The sequence below is a fragment of the Terrapene carolina genome, unplaced genomic scaffold (assembly GCF_002925995.2).
Source record: "Terrapene carolina triunguis isolate 2854851 unplaced genomic scaffold, T_m_triunguis-2.0 Scaffold247, whole genome shotgun sequence".
Classification (NCBI taxonomy): Eukaryota; Metazoa; Chordata; order Testudines; family Emydidae; genus Terrapene; species Terrapene triunguis.
Genome location: NW_020664598.1, coordinates 10373283 through 10397081, shown reverse-complemented (window position 1 = coordinate 10397081; position 23799 = coordinate 10373283). Strand labels below are relative to the sequence as shown.

The window sequence follows — 23799 nt, the reverse complement described above, 5'->3', positions numbered from 1 at the left end:
AACAGTCACCATAAGAATGGTCTATGGTAATATTTTTGTTATTGGAACTGAAGCTATTAGGGCCATATTAATATAACAATTTCAAAACAAAGGGTGAACCAAATATTTTGATCCATTATACAGTTATATATTACAGTTGTGTGTGTGTGTGTGTGTGTGTGTGTATAGTTACGTCAATAGAACTCCTGGTATGTATGTAGTTATACTGGTATAAAGGTACCACATACTGGTATAGCTTATCCCTTTTCACTTATGGCTGAGGCTTTTAGGTACTTAAGAAAATTTTGAAAATGGGACTTAGGCTGCTAACTTACTTGGGCACTTTTGAAAATTTTACCCTACATCTTCAAGTATTTGTTCTATATTATTTGTTTTTTTACACATTTTTGCATCTTGACACAACAGCCATAGGAACAACTTTAGAAGTATAGGTGAGTCGCTTCAGTGTTGAAAGAATTTGGTCTCCCCATCCCATTTCTTCCCATTCAGCTCAATGACTCATCTGGTTCTTTATCTGTCATGATTCCATCTGTAAAAGAGTTTCCCTTTCTCCAGGTGGTTGGTTAAATGAGATACTGTGGGAGCCAGGACATAAAATTGTGAGGGAACATCATGGAATTGCACTAAGTAAGCTGTAAGCAGCTGAGCTGGAGACAGCAAGGAAGAGAAAATAGGAAAGGGCTATTTATTGTCCCTGTCCTAATAGTACCTGTTTAGATGTCTTGCCTTAGCCAGCACCCTGTGACTCCATTTCCTAAAGTTGCTTCTGCGTAAACCTGATGTGGCTGACCTCAAATTCAGTGGCAAACTGTCAGAGCTGACCTTTGGAGCCTGGGACTGGTTCCCCTCCTCCTTCACAGTTTGGGAGACCTAGAAATGTCAGGGGCTTATCTTATCTTTGATTTAAGAATAAATACATTTCAGGCTCTTTTGAAAAGGTAAAACATTATAAACTGGTTAGTAGGATTGAAAGTTTGTCCCAATTTTTTCCTAAAAAACCCCATAGGTTATTTAAGGTCCTTCTTATAGCCACCCATGGATGGACTTTGGGGTCTGTTGAAAATCATGACCACTTGTCCATCAATTGTTAGGAGGATCCAGATCACTTTGTGGACTGAAGAAGTTAATTATATTTTGGTGGAAGATAAATTATTGTGCTAGTTCACCTCAGAATGCTAAGACCAGCTCTACAAACTGTAATAGGTGCTTTATGTGTACCCAGACATCACAGATACAGTAGCTCAAACACCAGGCAAACAGTAGATAACAAAGGCAGGATAAGTCTTAACTGTAGCGGAAAGGCTCCCCCTTTTGATAAACTCCTCTGGTCTTGTTTATGTTGGAATTGAAAATGATTTGACCAATCAATAATAATAAATAAAAATTGGTGATAAGTATGTGGCTTTCAGGAAGTAAAATTCCTGTCTATCACTTCCCCCTTGCTTTGTGAACATCCAGTCTTGTGTTATGAATAATTCCCTGTTTTCATGGCTATCAGCTATGTATTCACATATGTATAAGTAATTGTTTAAATGTTACAGATATATTGATAGTGGATTAAATAATAATAATAATTAATAATAAAAAACAGATGCTGAAGAACAGAACTGATTTAAGTGGTTTTCTGCTATATACAGAATTATTTTACTGTCAATCCAGCTAATCTTCCTTCCTTTCCAGAATAAATGGAAAATTATGGTAAGAAATCTGGTGATACAAATTTAGGGCAAGATTCTGATACTCTACTTTAGTAGTGCTTTACTCCAGAAATAGCGGGTCCCAATGATTTCAAAGGGACTGCTTGTAGAGTAGAGGTACTATTCCATGTAAATAAGTATATCAGAATCTGTCCCTAAAACCTGATGATAACTTTTTTTTTACTGCTACTGATCTCTACAGACTTAGTTCTTAGCTTTATGCCACTCCTTGTCAGCTTTGTGCTGTGGAATGTCACAGGTCTGACAGCTGGTGGTGTGGAGATGAAGAGCCCAGTCCTGTTAAGTGTCAAAAATATGCTTGGTAAGTACTGCCATACAGTAGAAAGACAAGACACTGTAACTGCTGAAAACAAGATGTGCTGCTTATAAAATCCATGACCTATTGTTTCCTACTGTATCAGAGAACTCTGTGTTGGTTCTAATTAAACATATAAGTGTAGTTGAGAGGTGTGTTTCACCACCATTCCTCAATAATGCAGCAATGAGGAGATTATCTTTGCTTCCTCTCCAAGGTGACGTCACTGCATTAGGTCTCTTGTGCTGATAAGCAGGACTTAGAAAAGGTTTATGTTCTTAGCACTAGCATTAAAAAATATAATACTCATTTCAATAGAATCATTTTAGCTCTGCTAACTCTTAATATTTATCTTGCAAGATCATTAGAAAATTCTGTAATCATTTCTCTCGGTTTGGAAAAAAACAGAGAGAGGGAGAGAGAGAGAGAGAGAGAGAGAGAGAGAATGGGGTGATCTAAGGATAACTAAACTCTGTGTTGTAGTTTTCCTCAACCACTGTATCACATCTGGCAAGTATCTAGAATATCTTCCAAACTGATATGCTGTAAAATGGCTAAGTAAATTCAATATTTAGGAGTTCAAACATATTGTTAACATTTTAGTGCTGAAGCTGGCAATAATTATTGAGTATATTTGTTCTCTAAGGCAGTGGTTTTCAACCTTTTTTCATTTGCGGACCCCTAAAAAATTTCAAATGGAGGTGGACCCCATGGAAATCTTAGACATAGTCTGCGGATCACAGATTGAAAACCACTGCTCTAATAGAACTGGAGTTTCTAATGTATGATTTCACATTGCAAACTTTCCTGTCAGACACTGCACTGGCTGAAGACATTGTATCAGTGATAGGACACTTGCTTTTTCATACAGACATACTTGTGCCATCTTCCATATCTTGTTGAGATTCATTTTGACTAATTTCCTTCAGAAATTGCTAAAGCCTCTCCATGTTCTCCATGGGCCATGTATTAATTACTACCTCTGACCTGTTGCACAGACACCTAAAGCCTCTTCTATTAGATATGGAAGAAGAGAGTTAAAAGGGCTAGATGCTCAGGACTGGCCCTGTGGCACTGGCACAGCTCAGGGTGGGGACCACTGGGCACCAGCCTGATCCCTAAGGAGCAAGTTATACGCTCTTATTGTGCAAATGGTACATGTAATAATTTGATAGCAAAATATCTCTGCTAAAATGAACAAAAAAATCCTAGTACGATGATGATCAATCTAGTGGAAGAACTGAGGTTATAAGAATCATGAAATATAAATTTTGATTTCTGGCATAGAATATTACCAACCGAGTAAACTATAATTAAGGTTGCATGACAATTCCCATTATAAGACCCTGTTTTTGGTTACTTATAGCTTAGAAAACTTAATCCTTTTGGGTTGAAATTTTCCTTGCAAGATGTCTTCCCCAGGCTTAAATTTTTGGGGACGTTTCAGCTAAAACAGTTCTGCCATTTCTAAGAATGAGATTAGGGGAAAATACATTGTTTTGTCCATATTAAAAAAAAATTGTTCAACTGTTTTGTTGAGAAACTGTAGCACTTTCATGCTACAGAGCAGAGACTTGAAATTTGGCAAGTAGGTTGCCTGGGTGTCAGGAATGTGCAATTTGCCATGCGTGTGAAAATTTCCCCACATTTGGCCAAGTTATAAGCCTCTGAAATATCTCAGTTTGCACACGCTGAATAGAGATTTGTTACAGTTTGGCAGCTATAATCTCTGAAAGCTCCATCTGTATTGGGCTTTGGATCAGGCCCAACATATCTCCTACATGCTGTCCAGTCTCTGCATGCGCTGTCCCCAGAGAGTGATGGATGGTCAGAGGGGAAGGAGTAAAGGGAGAGCAATGGCAGCAGGAGCCAGAGGGGGGAAGGGACAGGAACAGAAGGATGCATATGCACAAGGGCACCTGTTGTACAGGCAACATTAGGCATTTCCTAACTCTTGAGTGCTTGACTTTTCAGCCTTGACCACATAAGTTTGTTTTGTTTTTATGTAATATAATTTGTAGAGTGCAGAGGCACTGAAAGGGTCACAAAGGCCCAATCTGTGCCTAATCTATGACTGGCACAAAAATCTGAATGAATGAACCTATTAGACTAAGAGAGCGAGAGTCTGCAGAGACAATGGAGCTGTCTTTGAAAACCATGTGAAAAAGCAGTTCAGTCTCAAAAGATTCAGAATTTCAATTCAGGTAAGATAAGTTCCATCCTCTAAATAGATACTTAGCCAAACCTTTTGAAGGCAACTCTCTCTTCTCTGGCACCCTCCCAAGTCCCATCCTTGCTGCCTTCCAGACCAAACAAATTCTTCAATCATCCCTGACTATCTTCTTCGCTTCCCACCACCTCTCCTTCCTTTCTTTCCAGTCCAGTGCTAATTCACAATTATTATCTTTTTGAAAATAGGATAGAAAATTAGCTTCTTTAATTAAGAATGAACATCCTAAAAGTTCACAATAGAGGGTTTTTTGGTCTTAGGAAATGCAGAAGCTAAAATGGAGCAGGAATAACTAGATAGAGACTTTTGAAGCCTCAACTGGTTTCCCGCAGTTGCTCAGAAATCCTGACAAACACTGCTTTCAGCCTGGTACTGAACACATTTCAGACACACACGAATGTAAGTTTGAAACATGCTGAGTGGCAACTGAAGCTATCACCGCTCCAGGGAAATCTCTGAATTAAGTTTGTTACTCTTTCAGGATTGATTATAGAAACATTTATAGGGAAAGGAGAGGCAATGCTGCCCTGTCACTAGGAGCCTTTTGACTCAACCCTGATGTGGCACTGGCTGAGTACTTTGGAGAATCAAGAGAAGCTGCTTGCCAGGCTGCTCCACTGAAGTGGAGCGATGCAGCAGTAGTTGCTCTGACACATCTAGGGAGAAAGCGGGGAAATATGAGCGGGAGGCTCAGAGAAAGTTAAAGGATGATGAGTCAGAACGTACCTAAAAGTAAACTGAAGATTGGAACTTGGTACTTGAAACCTAACTGCACCAGTTTGCTCAGCACAACAATTTAAAAGCTTATGTGGTAAGAAAAACAAACCACTGTGTAAAAAGATATGAATTATGGTTGAAGGTTAATGTTATAGATGGTGACCAACAGTATTATTATTAGTATTTATTATTTATTAATATCCTCCAAGAGTCTCAGAGCCCAGTATCAGAACTGGAAAAATAGTTTTTATCCTTCCCTTAACATTTCTAATGTATCCAGCACAATAATGCCTAGGTGCCTTTTTACATAAATAAGGTACCTAACTATTGTTCTGTCCAAAATAGATCTCAAACATTCTTTCCCACCTTTATTTTATCTAATTATGGCTGTTTTCCTTGAGATCATGGCAGGAGATTACTATTATTGTGGGAAAACCTGCTCAAGGAGATCATGCTCTATAAATACCAAGACTTAGGCTCATCCTGGTCCTCTGGTGTTTCACAACTTAAGGCCTTGCATCTAGAATACCTTGCCCTGGAGAGTTTCATTCTAGGGATTGGTAATTGTAGTATTGTGTTTGACCGTAGCTGATACCTGAAACATGAAGGGAGAAGTGGGCTCTGAGATAACATGGGCCTATCCCACTGAGAGCTTTTGAGGTTCAGGATTAACACTTTGAACTCATGCCAAAATTAGATGGGTAGCCTTTGTAAAGTGCAGAGCACTGATGTTTTTTTGCTTTTTAGTCTGTCCTGTATTGGAGGCAGGACAACATGGTGCACCAGCTGCAGGAGTTTAAGCCTGCTTATGGTTGATCCTCTTCCTCCCCCTACAGGATAAGGAGAGAAGTCCTCCTTAGCTTTGCTTAGACAAAGTGGTGGTCAGATCAGATTATAGGCACTATTACAACACCCCTAATATCTCCCTTTAGGACAAAAATCCAGTTCAGTCTGTGTTGGGCATTATGAGTTGGTTTGGAAGTCATTTCCATGAATTCCTTAGTACTTGTGGGCTGATTTGCTCTCCATTAGAGTTCCCATATTGGATTTGATTTGGGATTGACACACTTGATGAGCACATTTGAAAGAGTCTGTTTCCAGAAGGGTTTTTCTTGAATTTTATGTCAGATGCAAATAGTCTAGTACTCCACCTCCCTTGTCCTCTCTTTTTATGTGGCAAGCTGAGCAGTCTGGTGGACAGAGCTACACCAATTCATACAAGGCCAGTGTTGTCCTGACAACAGCCTCCTGTTGTCATCGCTGGGTATGTGGCAAGCTGAATAGCATGGTGGAGAGAGCTGTGCCAGTTTATAGAAGACCAGTATAGTCCCGGCATTAGTCTCCTCCTGTTTAAACTAAGGGCTTGTTAGTTCTGACATCTCCACTGGTCACAACTGCTGGGTTCACACCATTAAAGGAGAAAGGTGGCTTCTTAGATAGCTTCTTAGATAGCTGGGTTTTATAGGTCAAAACTAACCTGAAAACAAATTGGAAGCAGAGCAGGTTGTGGAGCATATTTAGCAAGCTGCCCTATAAGACATTTAAAAACAAATGAGACACTGGATTCAGCACTAGCTGACATTTCCCAGTGATCTTCAGGTATAGCCCCATGTAGACAGCAATATTATAGAGGTAATCCCAAGGCGACAAAGGAAGAGTTAACTGTAGCAAACTCACAAAGCAAACTAATGTTTTAGCTATCTGTGAAATGGATCACTAAATTCTCAACACATTTTTCATCCAAGCATGTGGGAAGGCTCAAATCTACTTCTGCTGAAGTCAAAGGTGAGATGTTTGAACACATGGGAGTTTTGTTGTTGATTTCAATGGGGATGGAATTGGGCTCATATTCTGCTTTTAAACCAATGTTAAAATAATTCCTTTTGTTTGGAGAACAAATCTTAATACAAATCATGGACCCAATCCCATACTCTTTATATTGGCAATGTTCTTGCCAGTGTGCTCTACATTTAATTTCCATGAAATTTTGTATAATGGTACAGAGATTTACTAAAAGCTTTGAAGAATTCTATGCAACCACATGACATACAATAACAGTTTTTTGAAAGCTGTAGCTAATTTTTATTTATTTGTCAATTGGAATGTGTTTATTGCATTTGCTTGGACTTGGTCTGGTAACTGATTATAACCTATAATTTCCCGGCATGTTCATATTGCATTTTGCTTAAAATTTGGATTAGTTTTATTCCAACAATGGAACTATAGATGAATGAATTTCTAAAGCAAAAGAAAAAAAAGAATTTATATCAGATGGAAAACATTCTTGAAAACATGCAAAAAAGACAAGGTAGAAAAAGAACAATTGAACCTTATTGTGTCTAGTAAAACAGTTTCATTACACTCTAATACTATGAATAATATTTATATTGTCCTTTTAATCAGTGGATCTCAAAAACATTGAATAGGTGGATCACTAGGTTCCTCCTTCCCAATTCGCAACTCCCACTTGTGGATTCATGGACTGGATGGATAGGGGCCAAGTTAGTCTTAATGGTGTTTTACTGAACTTCATCATTTCAATAGCTAACTTTCTTTTTATAGATTTAAAATTATGGATAAGTTGTTCTGTACATATGAGAATTTGATCAGAGACACAAAAAACTGTCCTATGTTGCATATAGAGAAATCAAGTGACTAAGGACCTTGAATTGCTGTGTGTGCACACCACTGTTGACCTCAGGTGGGAATTACGAATGTGGAGTGCTTGAAGGATCAGACCCTAATCTTGTTTCTTGACATCAGAGAAGCTCATGTACTCTTGCACATTGCCACAAAAGTTGTGATTCATCCTAAACTAGATGCTGGTGTAGTTGGGGCACCCTCTCTGGCATCTTTTGAAATTAGCCGTAACCACATCTAAAAATACATTTGGATTGTGAGTAACCTAAGCTGGTTCCCTTCCTACCCCTTTCACTGCCACAGGGGCAGAGACTGTGACTCTGCCCAATGTCACAGACATTTATTACAGCTAGGTCAACATACAAACAAGTGGCTGGGGCCTGGATTATGCCTTGATTGACTGATGATTGTGATGAGTGGATGGGTCACCTAATGCAAGTTATTGTCTCTAGTTGATAACTCTAAGATGGAACTGACAGTCCAGAAGGGCAGATAGTTCTGTGGCAGCTTCCATTGTTTCACAGGAAGCAGAAAGAGGCCTAGAATCCATTGCAAGTATGCTTAGGTTTGGGGAAGAAGAAAGGAGCTAGTTTGCATGAGTTTTCCAATCTCTAGCACAGTTGGGTACCACCCTTCATTCCCTTTAGTAACTAAGCCTGACCATCCCCAAGCCAATTCATGCAGCAGTCTGGGATGACCATGCTGATTACTGTTACATAAATCTAGGTCAGGATTTGACCTGATGGCTTTAAAAAATTAAGACTATTGTTGCTTATTAAAAGTCAACATCAGAATTAGTTCCTCCTAACAACCTCTCTTCTCCTGAAACTCTGGAAGCCTCTGCAGCATGTGAAGCTGTTAATAAAAAAATTCAAAAAGGAATATTTAATCCCTTGGTTCTTAGTTGCTATACATCCTCATTACACAATCTATTATCATAGTTAGAGTCACTTTTGGCAGCCCAAATGATGGCTTAAATATGCACAGAAGATGATGAACTACTTCTCTCATTCCTTACGATGGTCACTCTAAGTCAGGGTTCAGGCACACTGCCAGAACAATGCTCATGATGCTTGTATTTTATTGGTGGTGAAACCTACCCCTGTCACCTCAATTCTCTGAATAAATAAAGGATTTCAATTTCTACTGTTAGCATTCTGGCTTCACAACCTCTACATTCTCTTTTTCTTACTTAAAAAAAACCAGAGCTCTCATATTTCAAAGAAAATATCTTGAATGATGCTTTTATTCAGCATATGTGACTGTTGAGATTTTAAGTTGCTGAATGAATGCATAGTGCATTTACAGAAGTCATATTGCTATGGTTATGAGTTACGCAACAACACAGTGTCAGTCTTCTGACTGGAGTCACGCTATTTAGCAATACCATTTGGACGAGCGAGTTCACATACTGAAGCCTGTCCAACAGTTCTAAGAAATTTGTATCTTTGAAAGTATTCATATATTTCTTTATGTGTTGCGGCATGTGATATTGTTCTCCAGAAATCTCAGTGAACTTGGGGTCATTGGATTGCTTTCTTACTGGCTGCACTGAGACTGAGCAGCCGTCAGTGCACTTACTGTCATTTTAAATGCATCTAAAATGGAACACAAAGCAGTGCTTTAAAATAGCATCACGGCTATACCTTTAAAATAGTATAGAGGAGGAGTCAGAGACTGAAGAAAAGGTAGGTGATTCGAAGTGTAGTTTGTTACTCTGCCCTGGGGTCATGCTGCTGTGAGATGGTGATTCCTAACTTTTGTCAGCTTCAGGCACAGTCTATTTATTCCAGTTTCTTTGTAATTGTAGGCCTTTCAGCAAGGAAATAGTCTTCCACTGGTATACAAATAGATCTGAATTTACCTCAGGGGTGTGCACAATCAAACTCCTCTGGGGCTGGGGCGGGGACAGCGAGCTCCTCCATCCCAGGCCAGGGCTGGAGATGACAACTCCTCTGGTCCTGGGGCCGTGGGGGAAGATCCAGCTCCTCTGGTTGCCATGGGACAGTGAACTCCACTGGCTGCGGAGGGAGTGGTGTAGAGTCAGCTCTACCGGCCCCAGGGCCACAGCGGGGAGATTCAGCTCTTTCGGCCTTGGGGGGAAGGGAGAGTGAGCTTCTCCGCCCACCGGGGGCACAGGAAATGCCCCTCCAAAAGCGGCCACATTTTTATTCCTGCACATGCCCCTGCTTTGCCTGGATAGCCCCCCATCTCTTGAGTTTATAAGCAACCAGCAAAACGAAATCTTTATGCTATGTATAATCAACCTGCTTTGAAAACATAGAAACAAACAGCTATCAGTTTCTCTATTCTTCTGAAAAATTCAGGTCAAAGCCAGTTAAGATGGCCACATTGGGAAAAGCCTGATTTGCCAGTTCAAATTGTTCAAAGTAGACATCAATTTTTGAGAGTTGCATACAATGGTGAGAGAAGAAAAGCCACAAAGGGAGAAAGCAATGTATCATGGCACTTGGACCCATAGAGCGGACTGGGATGGTTCAAAGTATTAGTGGGGTTTTTGTAGTTCATCAGTTCAATTCCAATCAGACCCAATAAGTGAAATGCGTTACGATCTGTAAACGGTTGGGAAAAGAGTTAGTAGTCTCTGTTATAGTTCCTAAGGGGCAATAATTCACATCACAAAACCATTGGCACTAGCTGGCACTCTTGTTAATAGTTTCAGTAGACTGGCAATGGCCGAGTGAGCAGAAAGCCTGAATTATACTTTCACCCCTAGTAGTCTGGAGATAGTCAGTTCAGCTCAGGGCTGCAACACATTCACATCTTACTGTGAGGGATGCTTAAACAACTGCTGCAAGTTCTGCACTTGTGGACAAATAAAGAGTTTCTGTCTCTAAGTTTCTCAATGCTACCTGTCACTAGCTCCTACATTAACTTTTTAAAAAAAGACAGAGAAAAGAAGGTTGTTGTTTTTCTTTTCTTTTTCTTTTCTTTTCTTTCAGCGAGCTAAAACCAGGAAATAGAGGAAATCATAGGAAAGAGTCAGATTTCATGAGATTTCCAGACCAAATTGGTTTACATTGGATAAGAAAGCTAAACGAATTTCTGAACCTTTTGAGGTTCACTGACAACTTTTAATGCTGGAGGCTTTACTGATCTAAACTATGCTCAGAGAAATATATAGAGAAAAGATGTTGAGGTGTGAGGAGTTTAAGAAGTTATTGATACTCTGTTAAGAGGGTTTGCTATTACAGGGTTTTCTGTAAGTAAAACTGGATTACCGTACATTGTATTGAAAGAGATACACTGAGTTTTCTATAGAATATAAAAGTTAGGGAACAAGCGAGGGTTTTGCTTCTTTGGTGGCTTGAAAAAGAGGTTGAATGCAGCGAACAATGAACTGAAAACAATATAAAATTCTTCTTAGAAACAAAACTAGAAATTGTTCTAAACATAGTGCTGAAGTCTGCAAAATACAAACCATCTGTAGAGGAAATCAGTGAACATAGTTAATTGCTGGCTACAACTTGTGGGGAGGGATAGCTCAGTGGTTTGAGCATTAGCTTGCTAAAGCCAGGGTTGTGAGTTCAGCCCTTGAGGGGGCCACCCAGGGATCTGGGGCAAAATCAGTACTTGGTCCTGCCTAGTGAAAGCAGGGGGCTGGATTCAATGACCTTTTGGGGTCCCTTCCAGCTCTATGAGATAGGTATATCTCCATATATTAACTTTTAAGGAGCTAGGAAGTAAACATCAAAAGGAGAGGAGAAGACATGAGAGAACATTTTTAGTGACTACACACATACACTATAGCCACCCTCCCCTCAAGTTGAAAGAGGGTTAAGGCATTATTGTTAATCGGAATCATGGTAGTATCTAAGCTTTCTCAGGTAAATTGGAATTGCTTCCTTAATACATGGGGGTACACTTACTGCTGCACTTGTGACGCCGCTGTACAGGGCTACTCTGCTGAGGGTTCCGCAGTGGAACAGCTTTCTGTGGGCTTTCCACAAGGGTGAATTTCACTTAGGCTTCATTATAACAGTGTTTACCACAGGGCAATTCTACTCTGTATGTACACAGATTATAGAGGGAGCAGCAACAATCTATAGTTAGACTTGGAAGAATTCAATTGTGACTTTTTAAAATAATTTCAACGAATAATATAAATGTTTAATTTAGGTAGTTTTTCTGTATTTTTATAGATTTAAATGTTCACAATTGTGGGAAATTATGGATATCTGTGTGTGCGTGGGGGGGGGTATCAATAATTATTTAAAGTTAAAGCTTTATAACCATTAAAACACACCACATGTCAAAATATACAAAGTAAATATCCTTAAATTAAACTCTGATAAGTTCTCAAGCAGTATTTTTCATACTTTGCCTATCCGTAAATTTCAATTATCATTGATGGAAATATTTTTTCATCGATTTGTAGGTGTACAGTGAAATTGATGTTTACTGACATTTACTAATATCTAATCTTTCCAAGCCTACTTATATTACAATGCCTAACACTTCCCATTGTGCAGTTTTTCTGACTATTTTTTTTTGAGAGTTCTAAAGCCTCCCTACTTTGCAGCAGGACTTCGATATTTGGCAAAGTGATACTTCTGGGTCAAGAAAAGCCCTTTACTGTCCCTGTGGATCTCTGTCTGTTCAGATTTGGTAAGTTGTGAAGCAGCCCACTGTTTGCATGTGTTTATACATGCTCCATTAATGGCTGGTTCACACAGTATAACTTCATAGTCCTGTTGCCTTCTGTTCTAGTTAGTCTTTTAGCTCAAGTGGTAGAGGTCTATGCTGCAGTGCCAGGTTTTAGACCCCATTGAAGAGGTACTGGAGTAGTGGGAAGGACAGCTACAGCTGCATATTATAGAATTTGTTTTTGCCTTGTCTCAATTTCACCATCTGCACAATGGGGATAATAATACTTAGATCTCAGGGGTACTATGAGGATTAATTAGTTGATGTGTGTACACTATTTTAAACATCTAAAGCTCTATTAAAAATGTTAAATATTCTGAAAAATCAGGCCTGGTCCCTCAATGTATTTGGTTGGATGCCCAATCAGTAACATATCTACATTTAGAAAACATCCTACAAATTTTGACCTTAATCTCTCTCTATCTCAGTTCTGTAAAATAGGGAAAATCACAGGGAAGTTGTGAAGTTAGCCGCATTAGTCTTTGTGAGGTGCTCAGATATGTTAGTGATGAGCAGCGTAGGAAAGCTTGTAACAAAATTAATAATTCTTTATTCAATGCAGTTTTTGGCTGGTGTGCCGTTGATAGGGCCATACATTGAATAATGAGGAAAAAATGAATAATTACACGACACCTATTTTTATAGGACCAGCTGTTCAATAAAGACTATCATAATATAGAACCTGATTTGCCCAAAGCCACACAAAGGAGCAAATTTAAGGTTAATAGGTTCATAGATTTCCAGTCCAGAAGGGACCATTATGATCATCTGGTCTGACTTTCTGCATAGCATAGCCCATAGGGCCCTCCCAGAAATTCCTTCATTTAGCCCATAACTTCTGTTTGAGCGATAGAATAGATTTTTAGAAAGACAGCCAGTCTTCGATTTAAAGATTTCAAGTGATGGAGAATCCATCGCATTCCTAAATAAATTATTGCAATGGATAATTACTCTTACTGTTAAGTTTGCCCCATATTTCAAGTCTACATTTCAAGTCTACATTGGCTCTTGTTATGCTTTTGTCTGTTTGATTAAAAAGCCCTCTTCTATTAGACATTTTCTCCCCGTGTAGGTATTTATAGACCATGATCAAGTCATCTCCTAACTAGACTTGGTTGGGAATTTTCAGACAAAACTGGTTTTTTGTTTGAAAATGTTGATTCATCAAAACTGAAATTTTGATAAATCTCCTGGTTCAAAAAATATTGGAAAAAAAGGTTTTGAAAGTTTGTAGTTTGTAGAGCACACTGGCAAGAACATTGCCAATATAAAGAGTATGGGATTGGGTTTCAAAACGTTCTGTTTTAACATACTGTATTCAAAATGAAAAAGTTTTGTTTTTTGGTTCAGAACAACTTTTTGTTTTTATGTTAGTTGATTTATACTAAAAAAAGGTTAGAAATGTTAAAAGGTGGAAATCAGTATGAAACATTTTGAATAATTGAAATGAAATGTTCAATTTACCCAATCTGATTTTTTTTTTCAGATTATCAATTCATGAAAAATTTTCAAGATTTTGACTTTTTATGCAGATTCAGTTCAGGAAATGTTTTTTAGAAATCTTAAAAGTTCTCGTGGGATGGGAAAACCAGTTTCCACCCAGTGGTAGTTCTAACCTTCTGTCTGATAAGACAGAAAAATTGATTTTTAAGATTGCAGAAGCAATCTTAATGCTGGTACTTCTTAGCTTTTGATTACTTAGCCACATAACCTTGAGACCATTCTTTTAACATACTTTTTAGTATGTAATACAATTAAGTGTGTGTGTGTGTGTGTGTGTGTATGTGTGTGTCTGTCTGTCTGTCTGTGTGAAGTGTCTTCTGTTGAGGGATTGTAAGATTAATTGGTATATCAGACATCAAATAAAATATTTCTGATTTGCATTACTATGGGCTTCCCACATACCTACCCTTCCCATAATAACCGAGTCTCTGTGCCTGTTTACATATTGAGATACTGGCCAAAGATGGGGGTGATATCACACCCTGTCTGTATGTCTACACAGCAAAGAAAAACCTGTGGCTGGCCCATGCCAGCGGACTCCGGCTGGGGCTGCGAGGCTGTTCAATTGCTGTATAAACTTCTGGGCTCAGGCTGGAGCTCGAGCTCCGGGACCCCGCCACTGTGCAGGGTCCTAGAGCCCAGGCTCTGTCTCAAGCCCAGAAGTCTACATAGCAATGAAACAGCCCCACAGGCCAAGTCCTGAGAGTCTGAGTCAGCTGGCATGGGCCAGCCGCGGGTTTTTCTGTGGTCTGTAGACATCCCCATACATTCCTGCATTCTTAGGGTATGTCTATACTACCCGCCGGATTGGTGGGCAGCGATCGATCCACCGGGGGTCGATTTATCGAGTCTAGTCTAGATGCGATAAATTGATCCCCGAGCGCTCTCCCGTCAACTCCTGTACTCCACCGCCGTGAGAGGCACAGGTGGAGTCGACGGGGGAGTCGACTCATTGCTGTGAAGACACCACGGTAAGTTGATCTAAGTACGTTGACTTCAGCTACGTTATTCACGTAACTGAAGTTGCGTAACTTAGATCGACCCTCCCCCCTCCCCCAATGTAGACCAGGCCTTAGTGAGTACTTAGATAAGATAAAGGAGCAATACTGGTATCTTATAGCAACAGAGACTTTTGCAGATCACCAACAATTCCTTATATTCTTCAAATTGCAAGGAATTTAAAATTATTTAATTACAGTTAGTTGCAGCTCATTGTTATGGAGACCAAAACTATGGTCAGATTATTCAGAACCCACAGAAATAAAATCCTTTAATAATATGGGCAAAACTCCTTAAGAGGTTATGAGGTATTTTTATTTATACTCTTCTACATATGAGACATTGAAGACATTAGAAAACATGCATTGTCTCATGCTTCCTGCATCAATTATTGTTTTTCCAATACTGAATTTTTATCCTCTATTGTTTGTGTCCCACATTTGGGCTTTGGCATGTTGTAGGGTCTTGCAAGCAATAACTTGCAAACTTGAGGTTTTGCAGTCTTGATTGACCACCATCTGTTTCAGACTACCTCCTGATATAGAATATTTGTTCATATTCAGCTTTCATTATTTTTAGCTCGCTCTGGAAATTACCACCCTTCGTTTTATGTTTTACATATTTATGCTAGAAGATTTTATACTAAGCATATTAGAATGTTTCACGTCCAGGAGGAATCACTAAGCCAATTTTTATTTTAGAGAGTTTTTTATGTCTCTCTCTTTTTTAAAATGATCATGTTTTTTCACAAGTGATGAGAGGGTTTACAAACACTACACAAGTCTGGAAAGGGTTAAACAGCTCCAGGGGTCCAGTCAGCCCTACCCACCCATAACTTCTGAGGTAGATATGAGGCTTTGAGGAAGAAGGTAAAAAGGGAGAGCTCAGCTCAGTTGGTGACTGACTGGGAGGGAGAGCAGGCCTTCAGCTTTCACTGTGGGAGAGAAGGCTGCCTGGGGTGAGGAATTGAGGACGTCCCTGAGGGAACATAGACTTGGCCTGGCCTGTTTGCTTTGTTTGGTTGCCAGTGACCAACTTAAACTTGCACGAGCCCATGCGGGGCAGAAGTATTTGTTTCTTGGTATGCTGTTGAGCCCAGGAGGAGTGGGAGGAGTTTATGTTTCTTTGTGTTTATTGTGGACTTTGGGTACCCTGGATGGGGTGGAACTTCTATGTGACCTAGCCAGAGGTCTAATTCACTTCAGCCCAGAAGGTGTTGGAGGCTGGGTGGATCAGTGGAAGACCAGGAGGGAGACAGAAGCAGAGCCATTGCCATACTGCACCATGGAGTACAGGGGCACGTGGGAGAGCATGGCTGCACAACCATTCATTAAAGTCTGTGAGTAAAATTTTCAAAAATGCCCAAGTGACTTAGCAGTCAATCTTCTATTTTCAAAATTGACTTAGGGCCAGATTTTTAAAGATATTTGTGCTCCTAAAGATGCAGATAAGAATCTAGTGGGATTTTCAAAAGTGCCTGAGCACCTAACTTCCACTGATTTCAATAGAAGTTAGGCACTTAGGAGCTCCTATGTTCCATTGGCTTTCAATGAAACTTAGGGCTTGTCTACACAGTAATTTGGATCATGGGTGTGTGTGTGTGAATTGCAGCAGGCCCTAGTATTTTGCACTGAAACTCCCCTGTGTGGACACTGCAGACTCAAACTAAAAGGTACCCAGTTTGAGTTAACTTAGTCCTTCTGAACAAGGATTACCTTAATGCAGACAAGATACCTTTTAGTTCACGCCTGCAGCTTCCACACAGGGGATTTTCAGCACAGCACACTAATGCATGCTACAGTTCACACACTCATAGTCTGAACCGCAGGGCTATGTAGACATAGCCTTAGGCTCCTAATCTTAGGCCATGTCTACATTTACAAGCTTACAGCGGCACAGCGGTACCAATAGAGCTGTGCCACTGTAAAAGCGTTCATGTAGCCGTGTTATGCTGATGGGAGAGAGCTCTCCTGTCAACATAATAAAACCAGCTCAATGAGCGGCGGGAGCTGTGTTGGCGGGAAAGCATCTCCCGACAGCATAGTGCTGTGCACACCAGCGTTTATCCCGGCAAAACTTATGTCGCTTGGGGTGTGTATTTTTTCACACCGCTGAGTGGGAAAAGTTTTGCCGGCATAAGTGCTAATGTAGACATGACCTAAATAACTTTGGCCAATAAGACTTAGGCTCCTGAGTCACTCTAGGGGATTTTGAAAATTCACTCTGTATGCACAAGTGATAGGTGAACCTCAAAAAGTACACAGGTTGCTTATATAAGCCCCTCAAATGAGTGTTTGTCTCATTTGCCCTATCCAAACCAAGTGTTGATAGTATCTGTCAATAGTCCCACAGCCACCCTACTATAAACAACCAGGATGCACAAGAATCAGACGTGCAGGTGGTGGTTCTTAGGGAACCCAAATGACAATGGACATACTGAGAGACAAGGTGAGTGAGGTACTCAGAAACCAGATTGAACCCAACCAAGAGAAACAATCTATCTGAAGCCTATGCAGGGCCGGCTCTGGCTTTTTTGCTGCCCCAGGCAAAAAAGCCACCGGCCGGGGCCGGGGGGGGCGGCCGGAGCCCCGGGGGGAGGGCGGCGAGCCCCGGCGGGGGCTCCGCTCTCCCCCCGGCTGCCGGGGGGAGGGCGCCAGAGGGGAGGGCGGCCGGAGCCCTGGGAGGAGGGCGGCGAGCCCCGGCGGGGGCTCGGCTCTCCCCCCGGCAGCCGGAGGGAGGGCGGCCAGAGCGCCGGGGGGAGGGCGGCGAGCCCGGCTGTGGCCCCGCTCTCCCCGGCGGCCGGAGCGCCGCGCCGCGCCGCCCCCCTCCAGGTGCTGCCCCAAGCACCAGCTTGGGTGCCTGGTGCCTGGAGCCGGCCCTGAGCCTATGGCACCTGCAGTCAAAAGGCCCAGAGAAACCAGCCACAGAGATGAATGGGAGCCTTTTCGTTGACTTCTGTGGACTTGTGATCAGGCCTGATCTGATGCGGCATGGTGGTCTGGGTTGATGAGACTATGCATTACCTGAAAGAATTCAGCTGATTGGTTCCTTAAGTTTGTTTTTGTTTTTTTAGATCAAATTTTTCTGAACCTAAAGAAGGCTGAGATTTGACAAAATCAGAATTTTGGACAAAGAACTGAGTAGGTTCTTATGTTATCCAATCTGGTTTTCCCCTCTTTAGTATAGTCTGCACTAGTCTTAGCTCTGTAACTTCTGTCTCGCTTCTGCTCTGTGCAAGGATAGATATATTTTTTCCGTTATGTGCTAAGTTATTTATTAAAACTGGGTGGAGTCCTAGTTGTTTAATAATTCAAAAATAATCACTTTAAATTCAGAATCTGTTATCTATTACTTGATTCTTTTTGGTGGTGATATCAAATCTGATTTATTAAAAAAGTTTCAATCTATTTCCACTCAATTCAGGTTGATCTGTTTGAAATCAGAGGTGATCCAGAATATAACTCGCATTTGAAAAGAGTCATAGAAAAATAGGATACCACCACCACCATCAATTATCTTCTCTTTATGAGTTTTATTCTTAGGGTACATCTACACTACCCGCCGGATCAGCGGATAGTGATTGATCTATCGGGGATCGATTTATCGCATCTAGTGTAGACGCGATAAAATCGATCCCCGATTGCTCTGCTGTCGACTCCGGAACTCCACCGTGGCGAGAGGCGGAAGCGGAGTCGACGGGGGAGTGGCAGCAGTCGACTCGCCGCCATCCTCACGGCCAGGTAAATCGACCTAAGATACGCCGACTTCGCCTATGCTATTCGGTAGCTGAAGTTGCATATCTTAGGTCGACCCCCACCCCCCAGTGTAGACCTAGCCTTAGTGATAACAATTAGTTTTATAGCAGCTACCCCTGTAGGTTTTGAAAAATAAAATAAAATGCCTTTGCAACAAATATGTTCAACTTAAAACAGAGTTACAATAACAGAGGTGTACTCCAATGTTTGCAAAAAAGAAAAGGCTAAGGGTCAAATTCTATTGTCTCTGTAAACATTGCATTTTGTAGTTCCTGAAAGAGTAATTCATGATCCACAAAATATTTTCTTTAAAAAAACTAAAAAACATTCTGTATGAACAACAGATATCAAATTAAAATAACTGATCTAGTGCAGTGATTAAGAGTTACTTGCAGTCACATAATCTGATAACGTACTATTATTTCTTTTGAGGAGACTAAATTATTTTGACCACAGCTTATGAAGCTAAAATTGTGTTTAGTACATCTATTACTTGACCAGAGGGCTATTTAGCAGTGTTTCTAAAGAGTCAGTGTTGTGAGTATCTATTTCTAGAGCACACCCTTCAGTTTTTAAATTGCTGATCCCAACACATTTTTACAGTTTCTTAAACCTAATTTTCCGTTCACACTATGAGACAGACTAATTTTTTTTCCAAACGAAGTCAAAATAGTACAAGGCAAAATATTAAGATCGGGTGGAGAATGACAAAGAAAATAACATGATTCAAGTAAACTGCACATTTATCTATTCATAGCAAATATAAATCACCCTGGGTTTTTTTGTTTGTTTTTTTTTAGTGCTATTCTCTGGCTCTTCTTGAAGAATGTAACTATTGAAAAAAATTGGCAAGATCCAAATAACTGAAGTACTGTCCTGGCCACAGCAATTGGTTTGGAAATTGCAACCACAGCAATTAGCATTTCCAATTTCCAGTTCACAGAAGGTCAGGCAATGGGGTTATCCTTGGAGCAGTTATATTACCCCAGAGGAAAAGAAAAACTGAAGGGATGGAGTTAAAGGGATTTTGCATTGTTGAGTCAGCACATGAATTGGTAATGACCTCAAGCAGAGTTTTGTCTTGTTTTCTTCCATCAATTGTTCTGCCACATACATGTCCATTGGTGAGCTAAGTAGAGCTACAATATCTGTTACTTTATTGAATCCCTCCAAATGCATATAGAACCTATGGGTCCTTGAAACGGTTCAGCTTAGTGTCATTCAGTGTTCACTTGCTTTTTGAAATATGGCCCCTTTCCCCATGTACTTTGGGGCACAGCATTATAGTACAGATGCTGTTTCTTTAATTGTCAGATTGAACGGTCCAATGGGTTCAGAGATAATCCCTATATAAAAACAACAAAAACGCTTTCCAGATTCAGAGCTCAATCTTGGCTTCTGGTAAAATTGTCTCCTCCATCTCTAAGAAAATTGCATTGAGTCAATTTCTTCTATGTATACTCATGGAGCAAGACACTAAATATGAGAAAAAGTATCAGAACCTGGCCCAGTATTTGCACATGGATAAATCATAGAATCATAGAACTGGAAGGGACCTCAAGAGGTCATCTAGTCCAGTCCCCTGCACTCATGGCAGGACTAAGTATTATCTAGACCATTCCTGACAGCTGTTTGTCTAATCTGCTTTTAAAAATCTTCAATGATGGAGATTCCACAACCTCCCTAGGCAATTTATTCTAGTGCTTAACCACCATGACAGTTAGGAAGTTTTTCTTAATGTCTAAACTAAACCTTCCTTGCTGCAATTTAAGCCCATTGCTTCTTGTCTTATCCTCAGAGGTTAAGAAAAACAATTTTTCTCCCTCCTCCTTGTAACAACTTTTTAAATACTTGAAAACTGTTATGATGTCCCCTCTCAGTTTTCTCTTTTCCAGACTAAGCAAACCCAATTTTTTCAATCTTCCCTCAGAGGTCATGTTTTCTAAACCTTTAATAATTTTTGTCTCTCTTCTCTGGACTCTCTCCAATTTGTCCACATCCTTCCTGAAATGTGGTGCCCAGAACTGGACACAATACTCCAGTTGAGGCCTAATCAGCACGGAGTAGAGCAGAAGAATTATTTCTCATGTCTTGCTTACAACACTCCTGCTAATACATGCCAGAATGATGTTTGCTTTTTTTGCAACAGTGTTACACTGTTGACTCATATTTAGCTTGTGGTCCACTATGATCCCCAGATCCCTTTCCGCAGTACCTTGTTCCTTCCTAAAAGGAGTACTTTACATTTGTCCTTATTGAATTTCATCCTAGTTACTTCAGACCATTTCTACAGTTTGTCCAGTTCTTTTTGAATTTTAATTCTATCTTCCAAAGCACTTGCAACCCCTCCCAGCTTGGTATCGTCCGCAAATTTTATAAGTGTACTCTCTATGCCATTATCTAAATCATTGATGAAGATATTGAACAGAACCGGACCCAGAACTAATCCCTGCGGGATCTCACTTGTTATGCCCTTCCAGCATGACTGTGAATTGCTGATAACTACTCTCTGGGAACAGTTTTCCAACCAGTTATGCACCCACCTTATAGTAGCTCCATCTAGGTTGTATTTATCTAGTTTGTTTATGAGAAGATCATGCGAGACAATATCAAAAGCTTTACTAAAGTCATGAAATAACCACATTTACTGCTTTCCCCCATCCACAAGGCTTGTTACCCTGTGAAAGAAAGCTATCAGCTTGGTTTGACACTATTTGTTCTTGACAAATCCATGCTGACTGTTACTTATCACCTTATTATCTTCTAGATGTTTGCAAATTGATTGCTTAATTATTTGCTCCATTAACTTTCCAGGTACAGAAGTTAAGCTGACGGCTCTGTAATTCCCTGGGTTGTCCTTATTTCCCCTTTTATAGATTGGCACTATATTTGCCCTTTTCCAGTCTTCTGGAATCTCTCCCGTCTTCCGTGACTTTTCAAAGATAATTGTTAAAGGTTCAGCTATCTCCTCAGTCAGCTCCTGGAGTATTCTAGGATGCATTTCATCCAAGGCCCTGGTGACTTGAAGGGGTCTAATTTGTCTAAGTAATTTTTAACTTGTTCTTTCCCTATTTTAGCCTCTTCTGATCCTACCTCATTTTCACTGGCATTCGAATACAACAGTGGACTTCCCATGATACTCAGGAATACACACCATGTTTTGTATTGTAAGAAACTGTTCATTTTCCTTTGTACCTAGTCTAATCTGTATATACAGCGATTGCCTTCTCTTTCCACTTTTGCTGTACCAGTGTGAAGTTTGCACTCCTACGAAACTCCCACTGAAGTTATTGGCTGTTCTGCTTGAGTAAGAGAGCAGGAGGAGGCTCAGCTACCATGATCCACATGAGCAGATCCCTATGTCCATGCAGAGTTCCACTGAAGTCAAACCCAACTAACACAAGCTTGAGTTTGCAAATTTAGGTCTGAAATCTGATCTGTATGAGCTATGCCCATGGTGGAGTCTACTGAAGTCAAGTGAGGGTCTGAAAGGCACAGGAGACAGCTTGTGTGGATCAGATAGGAGGATCCAGGCCTTAATGAGGTTTGTAAAATTAGAAGTAAACTGTCATATAAGGAAACTACAAAGAGGAACCACTAGCACTATTACATTATGCAATTTCTAGCCTTATATCTTTCAGGTGCATGTATTCATATAAATGCAAAATGACACAAGCTTGTCACTGATCATCAGTCTGAGAAAGGACTGAGTGAAGAGAAAAACATCTTATCTTAATTTGACAAAAGGATCAATGGAATTTTCAATATAGCTTGGGAGACGGAGTTATTCTAACAACACATCTCTTCATACAAAAATGATGGGAAAGTGACATCAATGTAATTGATCAGAACCTGGTGGAAAGAAAATAATTACGCTAATAAGGAATATTTGTTTGCTGAATTCCAAAGTACAGTTAGGATCATACTGGAAAAGGTTTCAGTAGGATCCGTAGGATCCGTGTTTTCATTCAGTACCCATTGATTTAGGGGACAGTGCCAAAAACAATTAGAAAAGGAGCCAGGAATATTTTATAAACCGATGTACAGGTATATTTGCATTTGATCTTTGTAATATATTTCAGGAATAACAAGACTTCTATACAGGATAAATATTTGGCAATAATGCATCTGATTAAACCAAGAAAAATTACATGTATTATTAGTAGCTTGCTCCCAAATTACACAAGGAGAAATTGGATACATTTTCAGTAGCTTGCTCTCAAATCTCTTCATTCCATGAGTCACCAGAGTCACTCTGCCAAACTAAATATGTCTCTGAAAGGCTGGAAACTTTAATGGAAAGAAACATAAAACTCAAAATACGTAGGAAAATTTAAGCTTCTTCTTGGATGACCTATTGGCTAGTAATTCAGGAATTTAGGGGATGCAGAGGCAAGACATTACAACCTTCTAATCTACAGGAGTTTTGAAGTATTGCTGAATGTGAACATGCAAATTAAACTAAAATAGATGTCCAAATTAACTCTCAAAAATCAATTGATGAAAAGTTACAAAAAGATGTTTTAAAAAAGCTCTTAGTAATAGTAGAAGCACTTGTCTGATAATTGACAGTGTTGACTCAGGAAATAGAAAATGTCAGTATGTTGTGTGCGTATATGCATCCCAAACAAAAACTCTGTTATAAACCAGTCAAGGTTGCTGAAGTGCATACAACACCAGCACATCCGTCAAAAGCACCAGGGAATTCCAAATTAAGATTTCCTTATTTTTTCAACCTGCAACCATGATTTCACCTTCTCCACACTATCTCATCCACATCCCCTATCCACGACATACACGTCTTCTTCCTCCACCACCATATAAAACACACAGCATTTAAATCTGACCATGTAGAGTTGTTAAAGATGGATGTTTGTCAGTTGTTTGGAATGTAGAATCGGTGTTGCATTGAAAGAGATGGCAAGTGTGTAGGGTTTAGATTTTTATCTCATGATTCAGTAACTAGTGTTGGATGACTGTTGGAGAGAATTGTTTAAGATGAAATAGTTTGCTGTAGTGTTTATCATTTTGGGTAGTTGTTTGCAATATTTCTGGTAGTGTTATTTTGTTGCTTATCTCATTTGGAGGTAGAACTGGTCAACAGGTGTTTTTGTAACCCTTTATTTATCTTCAGTTATAAAATTACTTGGCCAGGGTGATTGGAATGAGTCACTTCCACTCTTCACTTTTCATAAAAAATGTTTACATGATAGAGATTTAAAAACCTTTTCTTTTCTTTTCTTTTCTTTTCTTTTCTTTTCTTTTCTTTTCTTT

General features: G+C 39.9%; 1 protein-coding gene across 1 annotated transcript in view; it reads right to left on the bottom strand.

The window, feature by feature from the left end:
* IGF1 (insulin like growth factor 1) overlaps window positions 1-23799 on the bottom strand; it is a 79330-nt gene that overhangs the window by 39701 nt on the left and 15830 nt on the right. The window lies entirely within an intron of this gene.